Source organism: Diabrotica undecimpunctata, unplaced genomic scaffold, assembly GCF_040954645.1.
Source record: "Diabrotica undecimpunctata isolate CICGRU unplaced genomic scaffold, icDiaUnde3 ctg00003072.1, whole genome shotgun sequence".
Lineage (NCBI taxonomy): Eukaryota > Metazoa > Arthropoda > Insecta > Coleoptera > Chrysomelidae > Diabrotica > Diabrotica undecimpunctata.
In genome coordinates this window covers 2,795-16,393 of record NW_027314272.1, presented here as the reverse complement: position 1 = coordinate 16,393, position 13,599 = coordinate 2,795, and the positions used below count along the sequence as shown (strand labels likewise).

Below are 13,599 nucleotides of genomic sequence, written 5' to 3'. Positions count from 1 at the left end.
ACGCGCTATCTCAGAGTATATATGTAAATACTTTTTTCTTTTTGGGTGCGGTAGTCAATAAAAAATAGAGCTTTGCTAAGGCGTACTATTTATTCTGAATCCAAGCTTTCGGTGGTTTTTTGCAACCTTTATCAAGGTCTACAAAGAAAATTACTATGTTGTAACAATTTGAATGGTGCCAAAAAAAGGCTATAAAAAACTTACCCGAATGTAAGATTCGTGGCATAAACAACAACGTTAAATAACATGAGAATACTGAAGTTGCAACTAAACTTAAAAATGTTACTGTTAAAAAAACACTTTAAAAATTAATAAATACGTTAAAAGTTAAAACCAAAATGAAGGACGACATGTTAAAACAGTCGTCGTTGCAAGCTTGATTTCAGTCACATTTCACGAGCAGAAAGAGAAAGTGGGTGGACAATTTTGAGTACTACCAACTGTATCACCAACTTGAAATTAAGCGGGAAATAAAAATGTTATTTAAACATAAGGAATCGAAATAAAATAATATTTAGTAAATAGGTTTAGAAAAAATAATAACTCAAACAAAACAAAACTGAATTAGTAACTGAAGTTTGATCACAAATATTCAATTAATAATGAAATTTAAAAAAAAGAAAAGAAACAAAGAAAAACTCTGAGATGCAAAATAGCTCAGTCAAAAGTCAATATAAAATTGTAATATAATTGTAAAAAGGTTCTGGATCTCAGATCTCTTATTAAGATTGTTATTATCACTCTTGCTGATATGTACCATCTCTAAGAAAGTTCTCTTAAATTTATTTTTCTCTCTGGCTAATATTTTTACATTGTTGAAATCTATCTTACGGTCTAGATCGATAGTATGCTCTGCCAAAGCACAAGTTCTTCTTATGGTGCCGTGCACCTATAGTGCGTTGGCGAATTATCTTAAGGTCAGACGTCTGTCTTTTGCGGCATGCAAAAGTTCGCCAGTGTTAGTTACGCACAAAGCACAAGTAGGTTTGTTTAATCTACAATCACTCTTATGAGAAATGATACGGCTAGACAGATTCCTTCCAGTTTCACCAATGTACGTGGATGGACATTCAGTACATTGAATGCAATAAACAACATCTGTAGTCTCTAGGGTGGTTAGGGGTTGTTTTATTTTGCTATACAACTGACATATGGTTTTGATGTTCTTGTTATCTATTTTGATATTCTTAGAGATTTTTAAAGACTTTAATTGAGAACTCTTATCCTCCAGATATGCTACATAGGATGCTTTTTTCTAATATTGTTAATATAAATAACTACACCATTTTTTGCTAAATCTCAGAACATTGTATCCAACAATCAGAACATCTATTATCATTCACTACCTTTTATACCATCATTAACACTTATTAACACCATTAAAAGGTTATTGACAATATAAAAACAGCAACAAAGAACATCAAAACTATTTCATCTTTATATTTCAAAACTAAGTATCCTATAGACAAATTAGATAAAACAAATTTAGTATACAGCATTAGTTGTACTCAGTGTGAAGCTGAGTATGTTGGTGAGACTGGAAGAAATCTGTCAAATCGCATTATTTCCCACAAAAGTGACTGTAGAATTAAAAAACCATCTTGTGCTTTAGCAGAGCATGTAATCGACAAAGACCATATTATGGATTTTGATAACATTAAAATTTTGTGTAGTGAAAGTAATAAATTCAAACGGACTTTTTTAGAAATGGTTTGTATTAGCAGAAGTGATAATAATTTAAACAAAAGATCAGAAATTCAAAATCTAAGCAAAATTTATAATCATATTATTTCTTTATAGTTTATTTATAAAACCAGTAAAATGTCACATTTTGATTTAATTTTCCATATACTTGTTACATTTTTTCAGGAATCTATCAATGATTAATAAATCTTCTTTTTTATTACTAAATAAAAAAGAATTTTTAAACAAAATTTTAGTTTTTGGCAATATAATTGTCAAGAATGAAAATTTTAAGTTGGCATTTATGACATTGAGGCTTATTTGTAATTGGTCGCTATTCTAATTTATTTATAAATTCAATTGTTTTTTGTGTTAAAAAAGTTTTTCCAAATTATATTACAAAATTTAAGAACCATTTATTAGATAAGAAAATTTTTTAGAATAGATTTTTGAAATATGTTTAGCAGCAATTTATTAACAAAACTAATTTTATTTGGTGAGTTATGAAAGCTCGAGATAAAAAATAGTTACATAATAGCCCCTTATTGAATCCAACCCATCCAAAACATATATATATATATATATATATATATATATATATATATATATATATATATATATATATATATATGCCCCTGGCTTCCAAAAACTGGGTTATTTCCCTCCATTTTTCTGATCCTTTGCCTTTTCTCTCCAATCTCTCGCGGCTATTTCTAACAAGTCTTGCTTTATTGCTTTCAACCATAAGGTATAACCATACCTTAATATATAGGTATAATTTAAAAATTATTTATTTTTGAACAGGTACTTAGCAACATAGTTAGGCAACCCGCACCACCGCCCCAATACGTCCCTCCAACGCAACAAATTCAGCAACAAATCCAACAACAAATTCAGCAGCAACCGCCTCAGATACAAATGCAACCCCAGCCCCCTCAACCCCCTCAGATGCCACAAATGCCCCAACAACCCCAATACGACGAAGATATGGGTTACCGCACGATGACCCGCGAAGACGTCGCCATTCTTCAGGAAAGGAGGATATCTTCGAATCTGATGTCGCCTCAACAGACCTCCCCCATGACGCCACAAGTTAATAACGTGCCTGTGCCACCCGCTATGCCTATGGGGGCACCTAGTCCTGTCTCACCCCCACAAAATGTTCCAGGTAAGTTATTATATTATATTTATATACCTTCACAATCTGAGAAGACTAATCATTTTTAAATTGTAATATGTTTTTGACCATTTCTTTGTATGAAAATCTGACATCATTTCATTCATCCATTCTTACATCCTTCAATATGAATTAATTTGAAGCTCAGCTACAGAAGTTGGTCCAAAATAAAAATACGACTGAATTTTAGTTTTTACTAGACATATATTTCACCTAATCCTTGAATTTTCTAATATATGTGGAGACATATCTTTGCACTGATGTTTTTATCCTTATCTAATAGATGGCTTAATGTTAAAGAACTTTATGTCATTAATATTGATCTTCTTCTTCTTCAAGTGCCATCTCCGCGGCGGAGGTCGGCAATCATCATAGCTATTCGGAATTTTGAGACGGCTGCTCTGAAAAGTTCATTTGATGTACATCCGTACCACTCTCTCAGGTTGCGCAGCCATGACATTCTACGCCTCCCTATGCTTCTCTTTCCTTGGATCTTTCCCTGCATAATCAGTTGGAGCAAGGTGTATTTCTCTCCACGTGTAATTTGTCCGAGATATTCTAATTTTCTTGTTTTTATTGAATTTAAAATTTCCATTTCTTTGTTCATCCATGAACATGTTAATATTGATACCAACATTCAATCCTCACCTAATAATACAAATTTTTAGTAGTAAACCAGACGACAGGGCACCAACGGACAGTTAGTGCTCCTCCCGCTCCGCCACCGCCTCCAGGACCTCCTGGTCCACCTCCGATGACAGCGGCAGCGGCACCACCTCCCCCTCCACCACCCCCTATGAATATGTCCCGGTCACAAAGCAGTGACGGTGGCGAAATCAATTCTTTAGCTGCACAGTTACAAAATGCTAGGCTCAAGAGGAATAGTAAGGTAAGTTGTAAACCATCAAATTGAGGGTCTTTTGGATGTTATATGCTTATTTTGTTATTGTATTAATAATGGTTCGACTTATTTACCACATTTATTTACTACTTACAAACGCGAGCTGGGAGAAAATTAAAAACAACATTGAAGAAGCAGCAACACAAAGTCATACTGAACAAAAGAAACAACAATACACCATGGTTCAGAAAAGAAATAAAAGAGAAATGTAAACAGAAACGAGAGGTACAAAACATCAAATACTCCAGAATCCCGACACACCTATAGAAGAATACGAAATGAAACAAAGCAGTTGGTAAGAAGAACAAAAAATGAACAATGGGAATAGTTTACAAAAACGATGGAAAGCGACTTATATAGTACACAAAAACAAATATGGAGATTCATAAGAAACCAACGGAAAGAAATGGCAGAATTGAAGGAATACAATAACATACCAGCAAACGAATGAGAAAGATACCTGACGGAACTGTTTAAAAGGAAAGGAAAATAATAATCAACACAATAACGTACCTGAATTAAGGCACGAACTAGAAATAAATATTCAGGAAGTAGAAGTAGCCATAAGTTCATTCAAAAATAGAAAGTCACTAGGACCAGACGGAATAACCAACGAGCTTCTAAAACACAGAGGAGAAAGTATAACCCTAGAGATGACAAAACTTATACAAAAACTAATATTGCACTGTAAGATACAAGACGCATGGAGAACCAGCATAAGAATACTAATGTTCAAGAAAGGAGATAAAGAAGACCCAAACAATTATAGAGGTATGAATCTACTGAACACCGCACTTAAGCTTACCACAAAAGTCCTAACCACCAAAATCAATAAACTAACAATTTTATCAGATGAACAACAAGGATTCAGATCCAGAAGATCCTGCGTAGACGCCGTATTTATACTAAGACAAAACACAGAAAAGGCTATCGAGTACAATAAACCAACATATCTGTTTTATAGACCTGGCAAAGGCTTTCGATCGCATTCAAGTCGAAGACGTCTTACACCTACTGTATAAAAGAAACATACCAATCAATATTATACAAACCATCGAAAACATCTACTTCCATAATCGAATATAGGAAAGATAAATGGAAAACTAACACAGTACCAGTACAAAGGGGAGTCAGACAGGGTGACTCGTTAAGCCCACTTCTCTTAATATAATATTGGACGAAATAATACAAGCAGCACGTAAAGGTCATAGTTACAAAATGGGGAACAAAGAAATCCAAATATTATGTTATGCAGACGACGCCGCATTAATCGCCGAGACAGAAGACGAGATCCAAAGATTAAGAAATACAAGATCAAGATTAAGATCCAACAAATACAATATGATAATATCAGCAGAAAAAACCAAATGTATGACAACATCTAAATACCCACTACGATGTAAAATCGAAATTGATGGGAAAATAATAAAGCAGGAAGCAAGGTTTAGATATCTGGGAATAGATATAACTAGTTACGGAGATGTTGAAGAAGTACGACAACAAAGCTTAAAAGCAAGTAAAGCGGCGGAATCTCTTAATCACACAATCTGGAAGAACAAACACCTAAGACAAGACACAAAAACAAGAATCTATAAAACAGCAATTCGACCTATTAGACATACACGGCGGAGACAAGACCGGACACATCTAAAACGAGACGACTACTAGAAACAACAGAGATGAAAATACTCCGACGAGTATCAGGGAAAAATCTGTTGGATAGGGAGAGAATCGAAAACATAAGAAGAGCATGCACTATAGAAGACATAAATGGATGGGTGACAAAAGGGTAACAGGAGTGGAACGAACACATTAGTAGAATGGTAGAGGATAGGATAGTACGAATAGCACGAGATAAGCCATCAAACGGACGAAGAAGTATTGGCAGACCAAAAAAAGATTGTACGATAATTTAAACAATTTCTTCTTCTTCTTCAGCCTTCATTCATCCATTGTTGGACATAGGCCTCCTCCAATTGTTTCCACGCTTCCCTATCTTTTGCAATTCTCATCCATTGCTTTCCAGCTACAGCTGTTATATCGTCTATCCATCTCTTTTTGGGTCTTCCCACGCTTCTTTTTGTTTCTCGAGGTCTCCAGAATGTCACTTTATGAGACCATCTGTTGGTGTCTTGTCTTGCTACATGTGCTACCCATTGCCATCTCAATGTCGCTATTTTTTCCATGATGTCGGTTACTTTAGTTCTTCGACGTATTTCGGTGTTAGGAATTTTGTCTCTGAGGCTTATATTTAACATGGCCCTCTCCATGGCCCGTTGAGTTACTCTTAATTGTTCTGCCATTTTTCTTGTTATTGCCATAGTTTCCAATCCATAAGTTGCAACTGGTATAGTTCATCCCAAACCCTTCTTTCAGTGCGTCACAGTTTATCGAATTCTCTCTAACGCATTAAGCTAGAAGTGACAGAAAAAAACGTGAGTCTGTGACTATTATACATAGAACTTAGAAAATTATATTTCGTTCACGGGTATTTGCATATTAAAGCGAATTCTACTTGCGGATATATAATTGGTCGGAGTTTAGAATACGCTAAATAGATATCCAATCAATGATGCGCATAAATATAATTTGACGCAGATGGTCTCGATAGTGACAATACTTTGACAATGTCAACTGATAAAATGATAATTGTTATTCCAGGATAGTATTTTTAGACATTTTACAGTGAAAATTGAATTTTGTATTTATTGTCATAAAAATATTTTAAACATGCCGAGATATACAGAGAATGAACAAAGACTAATATTAAAATTATTAAATGATTTTCAATTAGAAAAAGAGGCTGGGACATATTTATTACCAGTTTCTGCCGTTTGTGAAGTAAGTTTTAAATTATTCTAAAAAATATTCATATTAGTAGTTTAAATACTATACATTTTAGCCATAGTGTTTGTAATAAATAATAATAAATACATAAATAAATGTTAGCTAATTAAGCACTTTCCTTGGAGTGTATAGAATAGGAATTATAACAAACTGTCGTTCCAATATAATGCACAATAAAAAATTTTATACAGGACGGGACCTCTAATATGTAAATTAAAAAAGAATTTGAATTCTTAAAGTTTTTACTCCACATTTTCAAAAAATAACCTTTTCACATCTAGCCGATTACGATCCTTCAACTGTCAGATTTAACTAAAATGTCATGCAATAATTCTCGACATTCTTAAAATCCTATATGACGTCAAAATTAGTGACGCACTGAAAGAAGGGTTTGGGACAGACTGTAGTATACAAGTGTCATAGGTTTTTCGTTTTAAGTGTATTGGGATTTTTCTGTCTTTTACAATGAAGCTCAGCTTCCCAAAAGCAGCCCATGATAATTGTGTCCTTCTTTTAATTTCTAGGGTTTGATTTTCCTTTTCGTTTTTAATTGCATGTCCTAGATATATATATATATATATATATATATATATATATATATATATATATATATATATATATATATATTGTTCTACCTTTTCTACATTGATGTTATCTATCGTGATGTTTTCTAGGCTGTTGCTTAATATCTTTGTTTTGTCTAGATTCATTTTTAATCCTATTTGATTCGATTTGTGATTTAAATCTTGTAGCATTGATTTTAGTTCATGGATATCTGTGCTTATTAGTACTATGTCGTCTGCGAAACGCAAATGGTTAAGATATACTCCATCTATTTTTAATCCCTTTTCGACCCAATTTAGTTTTTTGAAGACATTTTCTAATGCCAAAGTAAATAACTTGGGTGAGATGGTGTCACCCTGTCTCACGCCTTTGCCAAGGTCTATTTTCATAGTTTCCAGATCATCATCTATTTTTACGTGAAAAGTAGCATCATCGTATATATTCTTAAGGAGGGCAGCATATCTTGAATCTACTCTGGCGTCGTCCAATGCTGTTAAGAAAGCCCATTTCTCGATACTGTCGAATGCTTTGTGATAATCGACAAATGCCAGATGTAGTGGTATGTTGTACTCTATTGTTTTTTCAATAACTGTCCGGATTGTTTGCAACTCTGAGATAGCGCGTGTGCTAAAACCCTTACGAAAGCCTGCTTGCTCCACCGGTTGGTATGCATCTAGCTTAGCTGTCAATCTATTTGTTATTATTCGGGTTAGTAGTTTGTAAAGGTGTGACAACAAGCTTATTGGTCGGTAGTTTTCTATATTTGCGGCGTCTCCTTTTTTATGGAGTAGAATGACTTCCGCCTTTTTCCATGCTTTTGGTATTTGTCCTTCCAATAGGCATTTATTCAGTAATGCTCTCATTGCCTCTTCTAATGCAGTGCCTCCCATTTTTAGCATTCCTGAAGTAATTTTATCTTCTCCTGGTGTTTTCCCATTTTTCATTTGTTTTAGGGCGGCTCTAATTTCTGATGTTATTATTTCAGGGAGATCCTCTGAGCCCACATTTAAGATATGTTTTGTTGGTATACCGGGGTTCGGAATATTAGAAGTATACAGCTTCTCGTAAAATTTTCGGATTTCTCTAACGATCTCTTCCTTATGCGAGCACAATGTTCCACGGTCATCTTTTATCTTTATGATTTTATTCCTGCCAGCGGATTTACATGTTTTTAGTACTTTCATGTTCTTATTGTTCTCTATGGTTTCAAGAATCTGGTTTGTTCTATAAGCTCTGAGGTCTTTTCGAATATTTTTCTTAACGCTTCTGTTGAGCGCTTTATAGTCCGGGTTATCTCTGTTCGTTCTTCTTCTTTTCTCTATCTGTTCTAGAGTCTCGGGTTTTAGTTTAGCTTCTTTTTGTTTTCTTATTCTGCAACAAAGTTTCTTAGTGACTGTTTGTATGTCTTTAGTTATTTTCTCAGCTAGTTCATCTATATTCTTGTGCTCAAAGGTATTTGCTACTAGTTTCCGTGCTAATTCCTCTTGATATTTCTCTTTATTACTGGCTAGGATGTCTGCCGTCGGTAAAGGGTTTGTTGATAATAGTTTTTTTATATTATATAAAATTTTTATATTTTTATATTATAAAAAAACTATTAACATAAACAATTTAGGAGGCTAATATTGAAGAAGAAACAGTCTTTAAAGCCTACATACAAGAAGGAAGAAGATTTAGTACTTGCACAATTGTTCCCTTATTCTAAAAATGCAGTTTAAGGCTAACTTCTATAACAATAACCGGTCTTTATATATCTATTGAATAATATTCGAGATCATTCAGGTAAACAATAGAAGATTTAAGTAATTATACCGTAAGTATTTACATCGCGACAGCCTGCAAGAGATACAAAGTTTGTCTAATTAAATTGGGAGATTTGGTAAAACATACCGAGAACTTTTCAGTTTACTCTCGTAATAATTGCATTTTCGGTTCATTATCTGAAGAAATTACTACCGACGTTATCACTTTCATCGGAACTAATTAGATTTTATCTGGAAAAGCTTTATTAAGATTCCGCTTCGTAGTTTATCGTTCGACTTAAAATTATCTTATTACAGTTATGAAAATAATGAAAGAACCGAGATTTTTAAATTATACGAATTATTGTTAATTTCATGAAGATTGAAAACACAATATTCAATTACTGCTTGCAAACTGTTAAAGCGAAAAGATCTTCATTAAGACTATACTGCATAACTAATTATTTAATGTACTCCAAATTAGCACTACAGTTATTATTAATTTAAATATCGTAAGTAAAGAATGGACAACTAGGATAATGTCAATTAAAATATACCTTGGAGCAAATATATCATCTAATCATAATCCACTAATTGCAAGAGTAAGGATAAATCTAAAGGGAATAAAATTTAGACCGTCCTCAAAAAAGCAATTGATCTCAATAAACTGCGAAATGAAAAGCCTAGGAAAACTATTATGGGAATAAAAAAGGTATAGCTTTAATGTACATAGAAAAATTAAAGAATTGGCGAAGAGTTACACTAACAGACACAGCATATTAGTGAACGAAAAACCAAACATTATTATGGACACCGAAAAAAAATTAAGAGTCTGGAAAGACTACATAGAACAACTGTTTAACGATCAACGCGACAATGCAAATAACAAATACAAAAACAATGAGAAATAACAAGAGATGCAGTTGAAAACACATCTAAAGAAATGAGGACTGGGAAAGCTAGAGACTCGAATGAATTACCAACAGAAATAATTAATCCCATTAAAGACAACTTAACAAAGTTTAGTGTTGTTTTCTGCACATGCGATGGCCTCTATATAATATATGAGATTGAAAGATGATTAGAAAGATTAGTAAAATTGTGTTTATATTGCATTAGCTTTTACTATTCGTATAATTGTCTACACAAAAAAGAATGCAGAAAAATATGATTATTTTTATTAAATTTTAATTTGAAAAATCAGTAAACGTTTGAAATTAATTAAAAATGTGTATAGTAGGATACACTTTCTAGTGTTAACATCTATTTTCAATACTTGTTATTATATTTGTTAAAAAATATTCAGTCAATCAATATTGGGAAACAAGACTAGTATACACTATTTAAAATCTTTATAAAAGTAAAAAAACAACATTCTATGTCAAAACAACTCTGAGATAGCGCGTAACACCTTTAACCTCAAAGGTAAATAAACAACAACACGATACAAAAATTATATCCAATCATCCAATCCGAAATTAGAATTTGTGAAATTTCAACTAATATCAACTAACAATGAAAAATACTGCCAATTGAGAGCGAACTGTACCGATCGTTAAGTTCCAGTACTTGGCATCGCTGGCAACAATGTCGCTGTTCATGTAAATTTCGGGAAAATTAAAATATTAGAATATGATGTACGTGCTGCCATCTACTGAAAGAGTTGTTAAACCTTAGTTTATTTGAATGCCACTCATTTTAACTGCGGCAGTGAACATACCTCTTTAAGTACTTCCTTAGGCCTTAATATTTAGCCCACCTTTTTATAGTTCTTTATGTCAATTTACTCACTTTTTTTTTCTCAAATGTACTTTATATCTTGTTTTCTCGCATATTTTCACTTATGGATTGTTTTGTGTTTTGCTTAATAAGTTTAAGAATTTAATATAATTTAACGATTTTTATTATATTAATTGTTACATGATTTATTTTATTACTGTATCAAATTCCAACTGTATTTTTTTTAGAATACTCCTCCCCCGACTGAAAATAGTGGATCTTCGACAAGTAGTGGCGGTAGCAGTAATTATGGTACTATAGGAAGAGGAGGAGGCGGTAGTATGGCCTCCATGATGGGACGAGATGGCCAAAACTTTAGCTAGGAGAAGAGCAGCGGTAAGTAGTCTTTTTTAATTATAATAGTAATACAAACCGAAATCTTATTAAATATTTATCTTCTGCGAAGGAGCAGTACTTAATCTTTAATTGTGCTTTAAACAGTGCTTTAATCTACATAAAAAAGTCAAAGAACTAGCCGGAGTAGGAAGTAGAAGAACCTCGAATATATTGCTCGACAAAAATGGAAATATCATATTGGAGACAGAACAAAAACTATGACGATGGAAAGAGTACATCGAGGAATTATTTTATGACCAGAGAGAAGCTAGTACATCTGTAGATAGCCAAACGGGAGATGTAGGCCCAGAGATAACCAAATCAGAAGTTAGTCAGGTATTAACACTCAATGAAAACCAATAAATCTGCTGGTCCAGATGAATTACCAAGCGAGCTATTAAAGTTGGTCAACGAGAAAAACCTGGACATAATAGTAGAACTGTTCAACGCTATCTATACTACGGGAATCATCCCTAAAGAAATGTTGACATCAGCATTTGTGTGGTTTGCCAAAGAAAGTGAATGCCAAAGAGTGACTATCGACCCGTAAGCTTAATGTCACATACTAGAATTCACTTTAAACTGGAGCTGGATATTAGTGACACACAATATGGGTTCCGCAATGGTATGAGGTACTATTCTAGAGGCACTATTCTCCTTTAACGTCCTGACGCAGAGATGTTTGGATGTTAACCGTCCTCTTTACGTCTGTTTTATAGACTACAATAAAGCGTTTTGATAAATTAAAACATGACCGACTCATGGACATTCTAAAAAATAAAAACCTAGATGAAAGAGATTTAAGGCTAATAACAAACCTTTATTACAATCAACGAGCAATAGTACGAATTGAAAAAGAGACATCTGAAGAAATGGAAATAAAGAGAGAAGTCAGACAAGGCTACATACTATCACCTCTATTATTTAACGCTTATTTCTGAAGAGGTAAATTCGAGAAACTCGAGAAACTGGAGGATGAAACAGTCGGCATAAGAGTAAATGGAGTCTTGACTTAGTTAACAACATCAGATATGCAGATGATACAGTAAATAATAGCCGATAGTTTACAAGACCTGGAAAGACTCATAAGTAAAATAGTAATGTGTAGTAGAAAGTACAGATTCTCGCTCAATATCAAAAAGACTAAGTTTATGAAAATTTGTTAAAAACAACCATAATACTAACGAAATCTTGATAGTAGAGGGCCAGCAGATCTGAAGAGTAAAAAAGTACACTTACCTAGGAACACTTATAACAGAAAATAATGACTACGCTGCAGAAATCAAAGTCAGAATCGAAAAACCACGTTCTAATTTTATAAAAATGAAAAAGGTCGTATGTGGCAAAGACTTAACATTAGCTCTTAAAGTACGCCTAACAAAATGTTACGTATACAGTGTACTATACTATGAGAGTGGAATCATGGACGTTAAATCTAGACACAATGAGACGACTTAATGCCTTTGAAATGTGGACCTATAGAAGAATTATGAGAGTTTCCTGGGTAGATAGAGTTTACGAACAATGAAGTACTGAGAAGAATAGGGTAAAGAGAAGGAAGTTGAACTTACAATTAAAGAAAGAAAGCTACATTATCTCGGACATGTGATGCGGGGCGAGAAGTATGGCATCCTGCGACTCATAATGCAAGGAAAGATAGATGGCAGAGAAGCATCGGAAGAAGACGAATTTCATGGCTTACTGAGAGAATGGTTTGATGCAGCTCAAAACAACTATTTAGAGCTACTGCCTCAAAAATTAAAATAGCTATGATGATTGCCAACCTCCATAGCGGAGATGGCACCTGAAGAAGAAGAAGAAGAAGGAGTAGTCCTGTGTAGACAGCAAAAACTGTGCTCTAGACAAGTTCAAATGAGAGTTTTGTCACTTTTCTATTTGTCCTTCCTCTATTTAAGTATCCGCAAATTTTTAGGAATCTTTTTCTTTCTTTCTTCCAAAACACTTCTTTTCCTATATATGACACTCTTCCCTTTGACTTTTGTACAAACTATTTGGTGGGATCATATCTCTTACAAGCCCACTCTACCAACAGCTTATTGCTGATCTGGTTTCAACACTGTGATTTGAATACTTGTTTTAAAAGTGATATATGTGTCGTTCATTGTAAAAGTGGTGTAACTCCATCAAATTGAATTTGTAGATATTTTGACATTTGCAACTCTGAGATAGCGCGTAAGTCGTTATTGAGTTATTTACATTATTTATTGTTCACTACAAGACCAAGTTTCTAATCATAAGTATAAAACGAAAAAAATATATTGAATTCTGTGATAAAAATAGGAAAAAAAAAATTTTTTTGGAGTTACTTCACTGTTATTGTGAGCTAATCGTACATAATTTCATCATCAGATGAACGTTCACTAGAATTACCGCTGTTTGACCGCGTTGGTATATCGGTAGGAAGATTTTTATAATACGAGTGATAAATCGGTGGAATATACGGTAAGAGGTCTTTCATATCTTTCTTTTTTGCGCTGGTTATGGGACGTTTTGAGGTATACAGTGGCATTTGTATAATATTGTTTAACTGAACCTCAGGTCCTTGCTTC

At 33.5% G+C, this 13,599-nt stretch overlaps 1 pseudogene; it reads left to right on the top strand.

Moving 5' to 3' along the window:
• The first annotated feature begins 2,487 nt into the window (after nucleotides 1-2,487).
• Nucleotides 2,488-11,047, top strand: LOC140432162 (uncharacterized; annotated as a pseudogene).
• The last annotated feature ends 2,552 nt before the right edge of the window (nucleotides 11,048-13,599 follow it).